Genomic DNA, 8480 nt, shown 5'->3' with positions numbered 1-8480 from the left:
AAATACACGATGCAGAATTTTATGTGTGTACATAATTTTTTTAATCACTAGTAGTCAGGCCATGGTGGCCCACATCTTTAGTCCCAGCCCTGTGAGTTCGAGGCCAGCCTGGTCTACAGAGCTAGTCCCAGGACAGCTAGGACTGTTACACAGAGACCCCCTGTCTCAACCACTACCTCCCCCTTTCTACTGCCCCTTCCTGAGAAATATGCTCTTAGGGCCAGAGAAGCAGACTTCCATGTTCGCATTATTGTCTAGCCAAGAATTAGTTTACTTGTTTTCTGGATTTCTCCATATCCTCCCCACCCACCCAAGACTCTAAACATAGCAAGACCAAGGCCTGAGCATGGGGGTGGGTGGACAACACGGATCTCTGTCCCAAGAATTCTTCCTCCCTCTCTTTACCATGTGGAAAGGGATGCGGCACCCCACCCAAGACACAAATTAAACCCTAGGAGGATTTAGATGCTGCCCCAATTAACCAGCCCCTGTGAGGCTCACAGGAAGGGCTGGCTTGTTTAAAGACACTAAAGGAGGAAGCATTGGTGCAGAAGAATAACCAATGTAGACCAAGGTGGCACAGCCCGTCAGAATGGTGCAGCCAGTGAGACATGCTTCTAAGTTTCCCATTACAAGCCATTCCCAACTATGGACCAATACCAGCCGTCCATGAGGCCTCCAGGCTCGCCTTTATGTCTTCCCAAGGTGATGAGATGGCTCAGTGGGCAAAGGTGCTTGCCTGATGTCCTGAGTTCAATTCCTGGGGCCCACGTTGTAGAAGGAGAGAACAGACTCCTGCAAATTGTTTTCTGAACTCCACACATACACACATTGCAGGTGGGGTATATCTTTTCTAGGGAGAATGGTGTGGCTCAGCAGTGGAGTGTTTTCCTAAGATGTATAGGGCCCTGGGTTCCACCTTCAGCACCGGCAATAGAAAGAGAGAGCCGGACCTGTACCTGTTTTCCACTGTCATTCCTAAGGCTTGCCCCTCTTCAGAATAAAAATGTGTAGTGAGTTATCTACTCTCTTTTTCAGCCGCTTCTTCTTCTTCTTCTTCTTCTTCTTCTTCTTCTTCTTCTTCTTCTTCTTCTTCTTCTTCTTCTTCTTCTTCTTCTCCTCCTCCTTCTTCTTCTTCGTCTTCTTCCTCCTCCTTCTCCTCCTCCTTCTTCTTCCTTTTTCTCTTCCTTCTTCTTCCTCTTTTTCTCCTTCTCCTCCTTCTTCAAGACAGGATTTCCCTGTGCAGCTCTAATCCCTGGAACTCATTCTGTGGACCAGATTGCCCTCAAACTCAGAAATCCACCTGCCTCTGCCTCCCCAAAGTACTGGGACAAAAGGCATGTGCCACCATGACCAGCTCCAGTGTGACTTTCCTTAAAGTCATCAATGACCTTGTTATTGAGTCATATGCCCAATGGATATTTTATTTATTCTATGTATGCCTGTGTGCACATGTGCAGGTCAGAAGAGCACTCAGGCATTCTCACCTGCCACTTTGTGGGATCCTAAACTCAGACCCAGTTTATCAGGCCTAGACACAAATACCTCTACCAGCTGAGCTGTCCTGCTGACACCAGGTGGATGTTTTCAGTCTTGATCTTGGCAAGTCTCCTAGCAGTATGCATGGCCCCCTGCCCTCGTCCTCAAATCCCCTTTGATCTCGGTGACACCATGCTGTGTTTCTTGTCTGGTTCCCTCCCTGGTGCTCCCCTCTGCTCCCACTCCTATCCCCGTTTTAAGACTACATCCCTCAGGACACTGTCCCAGCCTCTCTCCTCCCTCTGTGCTCTTCCTAGGTGAGTTCATCCCTTCCCAGCACCTCATTCTCCAGGGCGTCCTTATCTGTGTCCTCTGCTCCGAGTGTGCCCTTGGCCTGCAGATTTCTGTGTCCACCTGCTCATGTTTCTCTCCTTCAAAGCAGTTTCGTCCCTGAGTTTTGTAAAGTCTACTTCCAAAACGTCTCTTTCCCGCGCCTTTGATTCTAACGGCCACCACCATGCTACAAACCACTGAACGCCCCTGCTGGATTTTATGAATCCCAAACTAGAATGTGCCACTCACAAGCCTGAAACCCGCTCATGGTTTCCCATTGCCCTCTGAGTTCAAAGCCTGAACCAGGCGTTCATGGCCCGGTGTGCCCACCTCTTCGGCCCCATCTCCTGCCCTCAATCCGGTCTTCAGCGACCCCTGATTGTCCCCACTTCCAGCTCTCCAGGGTCTCGACCCCTGATTGTCCCCACTTCCAGCTCTCCAGGGTCTCGTCACCTCCGGGGTTTCCATTTCTCCGGAACCGCCCCCCCCCCTCCACTTCAGTGTCCAATTTCAGGCACAGCTAAATGCCACCTCTTTGTCCCCAGAGTCGGGTAAGGACATTGCGGTGCAGAGCACGAGACGGTTGTAATTAAATGAACACACACGACTCGTGCTTTGAATCCAACGAGTTCAGCATACCTGTCTTGTTCACCCCTGAAACCTCACTGTGAGCTGGCTTTCCAGCCCAGAGTAGGACCTTCATAAATAATTGTTGAATAATAAAGCTTTGAGGGTCCACTAAACCAAGCATACAAACCACGTAGGAGAATGAATAAAGCTGAGACCTCAAAATGGGCACTTCTACGTGAATCCACCCCAGCAACCCAGCCCTCCGTAGTCACCTGACATCTTTCCACCAATAGAGGTTGATGGATGTCAGCCAGCCCCGGGAAGGGACTTTCTCTAACTCAGGTCGTAATCACAATCACCCACAACTGTCTTTACCCTTGGCGGAGACCCACGAAGTGTGAACTAAGACTCGGACCTCCTGTTGGCAATTCGCAAAGTGCCCCAGAACCACTGCCCTGAAAGGGGGGAGGTGTTTTGTTTTGTGTCTTGTTTTTTAGGGAAGAAAATTGGTCAAGAAAGAGGTTTGTGTACAAGGCTAGCGAGAGAGATAAACTTCTTTGTGCTGTTTTCTTTTCTTCATCTTTTGCTTTTAAAAACGAGCTTCATAGGGGGTCGAAACAGAGGACAGAACCAGAGGAAAATAAAAAGCTAGGAATGTGGCAGCGGTGGGATTCGAACCCACGCCATCGAAATGACTGGAGCCTAAATCCAGCGCCTTAGACCACTCGGCCACGCTACCTCCCGCCTGTAGCAGTATCCATTCAGAGTATATCAGTGTGATGACGTTGTGTATTTCACTTGCAAGCTCCGCCCCCGGGTGTTTCTGAGCCTAATGTGAGCTCAATCTTTCTGCATGTACTGACATCCGCCACTGGTTTGCCGATGCTCTGGTTTCCGGCACGGGCAGCAAGCAGGAACGGACCACTAAAAAGGAAAAAACAGTCTCTGCGTGTCAACCAGGAACACTTGATTGTAGCGTGGGAGAATATAAGTTTTGCATTTTCCATGGACGTGATGCTACCTGCGGCCACCTGGGGGCAGTGCTGCGCCGTCGCGTGCCCGCTCGAGTGGGCGGGGCAGTCGCCTAGGAACCCGGTTTGAACCAAACTGATCCTGCGGCTTCCGTGCACTCCCACAGCCGCGCGGCGTCCAGGCTCAGCGTTGTCACGGATCTTTGGTTGCTGTGGGCGCCTTCGTTCTTATCACAGTTTCACAGAGTGGGGAAAAGACCTGGTCATTTGTGCCAGGCTAGCGTTCTCCCGTCTCTCTCTCAAGCCCCACTCGGATGCAGACTATTTTCAGTTTTTAGGAAAACGAAGTAACTAGAGAGTGTCTTCTTGCAAATCTTCGTTTTCTGCCTTTCAGATTTTGAAGATCATCTTGAAATTTTAAAACAAAATGTAGTTTAAATTTTTCTTCTCTTCTGATATCCCCAAGTTTGATATCTCTTTTTCGGCACTCTTAAATCCTCCAAGTTTACTTTGCAGATTTTATTTAAATAGGGTCAGCCATTTCCTTGCAGTGTTTGTGGACAATAACTTTTAAAACCACCGTAAAGACAGGTGGGTGGATATGCTAACTAAAGACTCCTACACCACACAGCACCAACCCAGAGCGGTGTTCACGTTGTTCGTTGTCGTATGGGGCAAAAGGATTTTTTTTTCCAGCCATGATTGAATTACAGAACGTCATGAGTGGAGAGTAGATTCAGCTGTGTAGATTCACAGACCTGCCATTCCCCTTCCCGGGTGGGGGCAGTTAGGATCAGGGGCTCAAGGTCATCCTTGGCTGGATCCCTAATTAGAGGACTCGTGACCTGTTGGAAATCGTGTCTCAAAAACAAAAGGATGGGGAGGCTAGCCTAGATTATCCAAGTGACCCTGAAAAGAGAGGTAAGAAGCCACGGGAGATAAGGGAAGGAAGATATGAGGGGACAGAGAGGCAAAGACTCATCAGAGAATCAGGTAACCTTTCCTAAGCTTTGTTCATTTATTTGCTGGGGGAGGGGACACACCAGTAGACAGTAAAGGACAACTTGGAGGATTTGCTGTTTCCTTCCCTGGGTTCCAGGGACTGACCTCGGCTTGCCAGGCCTAGCAGCAAGCACCTTTATCTACTTGGCCATCTCCCCAGCCCCTGAGACCCTTCAAAGAGAAACAGGTGCCTGACTCCTTGGTTTTAAGAAGTCTGTTCTCCAGAATGATTTGAGCTGCTCAGTGTGAAGTGGTTTGTTAAACTAATGGCGTACTAACCCCAATGGCTGGGAAACCACAGGCTAACAAGCTATGTGGCCTTGGGAAACTGACCATCACGGGGTAGCAACAATAGCAGCCACCTGAGAATTCTGCTTTTTTGATTTCACTCACCCACAGTGTGTCAGACACCCATCTGGTCCTCTCGGAATGAACCCGCGCATGTGTGGGCATCTGTGTGTGCGCTAACCAGAGGTCGGTATTGTGTGTCTTCCTCTGGCATTCTCCTGTTGAAACAAGGCCTCCCCCTGAACCTGGACAAGACTAGCCAGTGAGTGCCAGGGATCCTCCCTGCCTCCATCACTAGGCTTACACTCACCTGCCAGGGGTCAGGCTTTCTACAAGAGCCTTGTAAAACAAGCACCGGACGGATTGCCCCTGACCCTGAACCTACCCAGACCCTGAAGAAGTTTTTGTTCGTCTTGTCTTTGTTTTTGTTGTTCTTGTTGTTTGGTTGTTTGCTCTTTTGTTTGTTTAAGACCCCAGCTTTCCTGGAACTTGGTCTGTAGAGCGAGCTGGCCTTAAACTCAGAGATCTGCCTGCTAAGTGCGGAAGTGAGGGGTGTGCCACTACTGCCCTTAATTGCTTTTAATTATGTGTATTTGGGTGTCTCTGTGTGGGTTTATGTGTGTGGATGAAGGTGTCTGCAGACTCCAGAAGTAGGCACCGGATTCCCCTAGAGCTGGCTGATGTGGGTCCTGGGAACCGAACTCTGGTTGTCTGCAAGACCAGTATGTGCTCCTAACCACACATACTGAGGCGTCATGTCCTCAGTCTCCCTGAGGATGTTCTTAAAGATCAAATGTGGCAACACAGGCCAAGAACTGAGGGGAATCCCCATCCCAGGAATCTGAGCCATCCTTTACCAACTGCACCTCAAGATCCTCACCACAGTTCTGGGGGATTCTATGAATACCTTCGCTACTCGCCGCTCTATAAGGTATTCATAGGCCTCTCCTCCCAGGAAGAAACTGGACACTAGTGTGTCAACTTGTATGATTCTAGGATGCCCGTTCTAGGAAAACAAACGATAGCTTTTAGTAGCCCAATACCATATGTTCAGGACCGAGGACAGTGTTGACCAAGAGAATGTTGAGAAAAAAATGGTTTTGCTTTATTTTTAATTTTTTATTTTATTTTATTTTATTGAGACAGTGTTTCTGTGTAGCCCTGGCTGTCCTAGAACTTGCTTTATAGACCAGGCTGGCCTCGAACTCACAGAGATCCACCTGCCTCTGCTTCACAAGTGCTGGGATTAAAGGCATGCGCCATGCCAGGAGTTTTTTGTTTGTTTTGTTAATTTGTTTTTGGGGGTATTGCTTTTTTAATTGTGTGTGTGTGTGCTGAGAATCAAACCCAGGGTCTCTTATAGGTTAAACACACAATTTATCACTAAGCTACAACATCCCTACCCTGGTTTTTATTCTTGGGGAAGGCCAATCCATCTGAATCCATTGGCGCTTGAGCTCAAAGACAGAGGCAAACATTTCTACCCAGTACTGTCTACCCTAAGCACTAACACAATCACTGCCTGGGCATGGCCAGGCCCTGGCCTTCTGGAAGATCACCCTCTTCTCAGTCACAGGAAGGCACAGAGCTCTCTTTATGTAGGCTCTCTCCCCAAGCACATTTACTTACACACACACACGGAGAGTCATAATTTCGATCCAGTCAGAGTTTATTCTATACCCCTTAGACCTGATCTTAGGGAGGGGCACGCTGTTCCTCCAGGTGTTCAGGACCTGCCTGCCTCCAACTCCAACCCCAGAGAGCCCAAGACTTCCATCTGCTCCCCAAGCCTCTCTCCAGCAGGCCTCCCCCACGCCTGCTGACCATGCTTCTCTGGTGATTGGTGCGAGGGCAGACCAAATGCAAAGCCAGCCACAGCCAAGGAAGGGTGGGGAGGCCACAGAAATCAGAGCAACCAGGCTGTTGAGTTTTGTGGGAGTTTCTGTCTTTAAGTGACATTTAAAAGTAACTGTTGGAAAAGCAGTAAAGTGTTCCTTAGTGAAACTGGAGCAAAGAAAGAAAAGCACAAATAAGATAAAGTTATTGTTCATTCCCCTACCTCATCTGCCTCCTCTTCCATATAAAGGAAGCTGGTTTCTTAGTTTGAACTCTACTGCAGGCATGATCCTAAGTGTTTAAAATGTCCAATCCTAAGTGTACAGTGAAAAGAGTAAAAGAGAAAGTCTTCCTTTACCGGCGAGGCCCTCCCCCCATCCAAAAACAAAAAACAAAACACACACACACACACACAAAACTTGGTTTGGACTGGAGGTAGAGTTGTCAGTCACCATGTGGTTGCTAGGAAACTGAACCTGGATCCTGTGGAGGAGCAGCCAGTGTTCTTAATGGCTGAACCATCTCTTCAGCCCCCTGCCTCAGCTTCTTGAGTTCTGGAATTACAGACACGTGCAGTTACACCCAGCTCCATACGTAGATGGGGTTTGTTTTGTTTTTTCAGATGGGCATCTTTTCTAATTCCTTATAATAACAGTAATTTGCTCTGTGTGTGTGTGCATGTATGTTTAGGTGCATACATATTCCAGTGTGTATGTTGAGGCCAGAGGATATCCAGCAGAAGCTAGCTCTCTCTCACCTTGTGAGTCCCAGGATCGACCCAGGCTTATTTGTCAGGCTTGGCAAATGCCTTTGCCTCCTAAGCAGTCTGCCAACCCCCTGGTTCCTTTGGTTGGTGCACATTCCCTTTACCCTTAGGCCTAGAACAGAGAGGGTCTGCTAGGCTCTTTAGTGACATTCAAATATCATCTAAGGAGCACCTGAAAACATGCTTGATTTCATCTGTTTGGAAAGTTGCAATCAAAAGTGTGAATCCAGCTCCCTGTGGCTGCAGAGGCTGATCTTTGAGAAGGGCAGGCCAGACTGGGGTGGAAGTGCTGTGGCCTGACATTCTGGGCAGCTCCAGGTAGAAGCATTTGCCTCTCTGAGTTCGTGTGGCAATATGGGGTCTTAATCAAGAAAGTCAAACTCGCCCGACGTTGTGGATGGAGCATGCCTTTAGTCCCAGCATTCAGGAGGCAGAGGCCAGTCCGGTCAGCACAGTGAATTCCTGAACAGTCAGAGCTATATAGAAAGATCCTATCTCAAAAGAAGAAACAAAGAAAGAAAAGAAAAAGGTTCAACTTTTTGCAAGGAATTTTCATACTGCCAACAGTGTTCAGGTCTGAAGGGCTGACTTCCCCTGGGAAAAAAGGGTTTACTGCTCTCCCAGACACCAAAGAGCCAGGCTTACAGGACAAAGGGTCTGAAAATACCCAGCTCTGGGCCAGATCTTGCCTGTCACTTACTAGCTGTGTAAGCCTGGAAAAGTCCCATTGGTAGCCTCAGTGTTCTATGTACAAAGTGGAGTCTGATAAGGTGTGATGAGAATTCTAAGGGGGTACTTCTGCCTGTGTGTCAGGTCCCTTTCCCTTACCAGTATCACAATACCTCAGGCTGCCCTAGGTGGGTTTCTGCGGCTGTAATAAAACACTATGACCAAAAGCAACCTGGGGAGGAAAGGGTTTATTTCAGCTTACAGCAAACAGTCCATCATGAAGGGAAGTCAGGGCAGGAACCTGGAGGCAGGAACTGAAGCAGAGGCCACAGAGGAATGCCGCCCAGTGCTCTGCCAGGCTTGCTCAGCCTGCTTTCTTAAAGCACCAGGACCACCTGCCTAGGGGTAACACTGCCCAAAAGAACCGGGCCCTTCCAAATCAATCATTTAAGAAAATGATCTACAGGCCATCCGGTGCAGGTATTTTCTCAGTTGCGGGCTCCTCTTTTCAGAAGAAGCAAGTTTGTGTTGAATAGACAAATCTAAACAGCACACACTAAGTGATT

The 8480-nt window shown here is 48.5% G+C and overlaps 1 non-coding gene across 1 annotated transcript; it reads right to left on the bottom strand.

Moving 5' to 3' along the window:
* Nucleotides 1–3039: 3039 nt before the first annotated feature.
* Trnal-uag (transfer RNA leucine (anticodon UAG)) lies at nucleotides 3040–3121 on the bottom strand. The gene has a single exon. It is a non-coding gene; the product is annotated as a tRNA-Leu (tRNA).
* Nucleotides 3122–8480: the final 5359 nt, after the last annotated feature.

The sequence above is a fragment of the Alexandromys fortis genome, unplaced genomic scaffold (assembly GCF_014885135.2).
Source record: "Alexandromys fortis isolate MF-2015 unplaced genomic scaffold, M_Fortis_MF-2015_v1.1 scaffold_45, whole genome shotgun sequence".
NCBI lineage: Eukaryota > Metazoa > Chordata > Mammalia > Rodentia > Cricetidae > Alexandromys > Alexandromys fortis.
The sequence above is the reverse complement of the archived record's forward strand: the minus strand, read 5'-3'. Positions and strand labels throughout refer to the sequence as shown.